The sequence below is a fragment of the Lingula anatina genome, chromosome 9 (assembly GCF_051362555.1).
Source record: "Lingula anatina isolate TDL-2025a chromosome 9, LinAna3.0, whole genome shotgun sequence".
NCBI lineage: Eukaryota > Metazoa > Brachiopoda > Lingulata > Lingulida > Lingulidae > Lingula > Lingula anatina.
In genome coordinates this window covers 13,848,421-13,852,237 of record NC_141775.1, presented here as the reverse complement: position 1 = coordinate 13,852,237, position 3,817 = coordinate 13,848,421, and the positions used below count along the sequence as shown (strand labels likewise).

At 35.1% G+C, this 3,817-nt stretch overlaps 1 long non-coding RNA gene across 1 annotated transcript; it reads right to left on the bottom strand.

The window, feature by feature from the left end:
• Positions 1 to 252: 252 nt before the first annotated feature.
• On the bottom strand, positions 253 to 3,383 carry LOC106166513 (uncharacterized). Its single transcript, XR_001238812.2, has 3 exons — positions 3,226 to 3,383; positions 2,942 to 3,035; positions 253 to 2,630 (listed from the first exon to the last, which is right to left on the bottom strand). It is a non-coding gene; the product is annotated as an uncharacterized LOC106166513 (long non-coding RNA).
• Positions 3,384 to 3,817: the final 434 nt, after the last annotated feature.

The following is a 3,817-nucleotide window of genomic DNA, read 5'->3' as shown; positions in this document are numbered from 1 at the left end:
CAGAAGGTCGCCAGTTAGATTCCTGGCTCTTCTAGGTCCCAGCAAATTACCTTTTGCAAAAATATTTCCAAATAAACAATTTAAACTACTACAAGGGGATCATGCAGTTGCACAGACGAACAAGTTGAGAAAGTGGCTCAACAGGTAAGGTGACAGAACAAGAGACAGAAGAAGGCCAGGAAACTGAAGGCCGTAGGTTCGAGTCGAGCTGAAGAAAAGAAAGTTAGGAGTAAACAACAGACATTTTGCACATTTTGAAACTACTATTACAACGTTTATTATAACAAATACAAGCAATTGCACCATACAGATGTATGCAAAAACCGAACATTACGTTTTGGCTCTACATAAAAAGTAATTTTCAGAACGACTTCGCATTTCGAGGTGTAAATCAAGCTTAAATACAACTATCCATGACTAAATGTGTCGGATGTTCTATGCATTTTGAAAATTGTCGCTCAAGATAAATCATTTTGATTGAAGATTGGACGTGATATATTTTACAACTACCATTCAAAGTTGAAATTGGTGTATTTGTCTTATGACTGATCGAAAATTTCACCGAGGGACATTTTTATCCAAATTCAAGCTTAGTAACGACATCCAAAATTCAAAATGCATAGGATCTCATGTAAGCCGGGCCCGTAGCCAGGGGGGTTTGGGGGGGGGGGTTCAAAAAAACTTTTTGCTGGGAAAAGTTCCAATCTGGGTAAAATTTAATCTAGGTACATGAGGATTTTATGGTAAAAGGTCCACTTTTTCAGAAAAAGACTCCCCTCCCCCTTTGAAATTGCTGGCTACAGGCCTGTAAACGTTATCCCCTCCACAGGGGTTCACACTCATGACACCACACCTTACTCTCTGTCGCCATGCTGATGATTGCACACAACACCAAACAGCAGCCAAACGTTATTCAGTTCTGTAATTTGATGAATGCATTTCTCATAGATAAATGAATATGTGCCTCATATTTTGTGTCATTTTCCCCTCTTTAAATCTTAAAATAGGAAATTTATGCGTCGTGCGAATCAAGAACAGCATGAAGACATGGTCAGTTTACAACCTTATCCCAGTCATAGTAATTTTTAATAATAATATGTAAAGAAAATTGAAAAGGTTATGGTAAAACAGTTTACTTAAAATAACTAAGCACATTTACTCAGAAAATGGTTGTGAATTCAACGGTCTCCGGTGTTCAGTGATCAAGAAACATTCAACAACAATAACCCACGTGCAGGACTGGCAACTAATCTTCCATTTTTTTTTCGCAATCACCCCTTGATCCCGACCGAAAAATAGAATTTAAAAAGTACCGGGTACAAGAACAACATAAAAAGAAACACGCGACAACTAGTTATTGATACGAATTTGATAAGAATTTCTCAAAATTTTGAGTTGCATAAGGATGCGATAAATGCAAATCTTACATATACATCTTAATTGACAAAAGATGCCAAAAGTAAAAATTTTTCTACAATCCATTTTTTTTTTTTTTTTTTTTTTTTTTGTGTACATCAAACATTTCCTCTTTGTTTTGCAGGCCAAAGGTCAATTTCCCTTCTGAAATAACAAAAACATTAATTAAAAAAAAAAAAAAACTGGCCCAATCCCTGGTTTGATTTTCTGAAAACACAAACATTTCTACCCCCTCCCAGCAATAAAACATAAAACTATGGGTGTGTCACTGATCAGACAAACTATATCAAAACACCGTAAACCATTCATTCTTAGCATGCGTCATAACCGCATATTCACAATTTGATAAAAATCCGTTTCAATACGTGTGGACATTTCTGCAATTACTTGAGCACATTTTACAATTTCACACTGCTGTTATTTTTTACGTGTAATAATTTGTATTAAAAGTTTATTGCATATTTACTTCTTGTTCACTTCTTCAACTGTACCCACAATAAAAGAATCCTATATGCATTTTACGTAATGGATGTGCGACATTTTTTCCTTTTCAAAAGTAAACTTCATTAAAATAAATATTTGTATCCAATTTGATATGAATAAACATGCATTTACCAGTGCACAACAAATTGTCTTATTACAAATTTGTCCACACATATTTTACAGTCAAACAGAAAACCAGTCGTGCCATCATAGTGTTCTGCCTGGACATCACCTAAAGGGATAATTCTACAATATTTTTTATCATTTTTCGTTTTTATGCATCATTTAAGCACGACAGGGATTTCAGTGACGTTATTTCTGTCGTTTCAGGTTCGAGAACTGGTGGGTATATACAAAAAAATATAAACTAATTACAATAAATACATCGTGTGTGAATAGAGAGCTGTGCTTCAACTTATTAACATATCTCGAGTAATAAACTAGTGACGTGCAGGGCTGACGCTTGGATTTAGTCCATTTATATCAGAAGTTTCATGATTAAAGCGCTCGTTACACGCTACACTTCATTTGATGCACGTTCTGGTGCAGAATATTACAACACAATACAAACATTACATTTCAAACCAAATCAAATGTCAACCCTGCAAATTAACTTTAAGACAAACTTCGGCAAGCGAGACAATCTTGACATGGGTGCGGGCACTGTCGAACACGAAGTGGATATCTTTGTTGGGGGCCAATCCATTTTCATAAACGGTAGTTAAAAGTCACTGGAATTAAATGAAATTGAAATAAATTAAACAAAATTTACATTCACAAGACAGGATCTAAATGTTCTATAAAGACGAATATAACTATTATAGCAATTCATTTCGGAATTCATGACGAAATATAAAAATCATATAATATAAAAAATATATAAACGCAACACATTCTATGCAACCACGAACTTAATTTACAGTGATATTATTACTTTTTTTTAGTTTATTCTAAAAAACAGGAGACACTTGATTCTTTGAAAAAAAATGCTATGGTTATAGGAATGAAAGGGCATCCAATAAAGAGCTGCATATACAGTCACCTGCCTTGTCGTCTTGCTTTGTTTAAGATGGAATAACATGTCTCTGGACAACTGGAATAATCTTCTTGCTTCTTTATTGGCAAGTGAGTTCCCTCTAGAAAATAATAACAGAAAATAAGCTATTTTATTTCAAGCTCATTTTGGACTTCTAGGAGAAAATGACGTACACGTCATTTACATGTCCCCATGGTCAATACGACTTCAATAGAAAATGTACCGTTTTGGGAAAATGTCATCCACACATAATCAGAAGTGTAATCTTATATTATCTCTACGGTACTTACAACAGATTACTGCTGTTTCAGTGGCAGAATTTCGGCCTACATGTGGAAATTGTAGCAGTGAGACTTCCTTCTTTTCCAACTGACCTTGGTCCTATCTGAATACCTCTCAGCAAAGTGACGTGCTCACCTGGTTTACATAATAATGTATAGTTGACCACCCTCCGTACAGAGGCCTCGATTTAGGCATTGGTCTTTATCATGTGATAGGGCATTATTATGGATTCCGATCCCGAGAAGGCAATTCGGGTTAACTAAAATCACAACGGCAAAACAATCACGTTTTATCAGCCATCAAAAATTATATCAAGTGACCAGTGGCAGCAGTCAGATTTCGCTGGTAGAATGAATGAACCCAATAAAAATCAATCGAATGTGTTAGAGAAGACAAAATGCGACTTTTATCCAATCTAAAAAGTTACATCTCGCGGCAAATCCCATAAGGTCATATCTCAATTCCAAATGAATGAGGTTGTTATCATTATCATTACCAGTACAATGCAGTTTAAACATTCAGACGTATATTGCTCAATTACTATATATTGTTTACTATAGATTTGTGAAGCCGAAAGGTTTGTACATGTAAATGTAACGG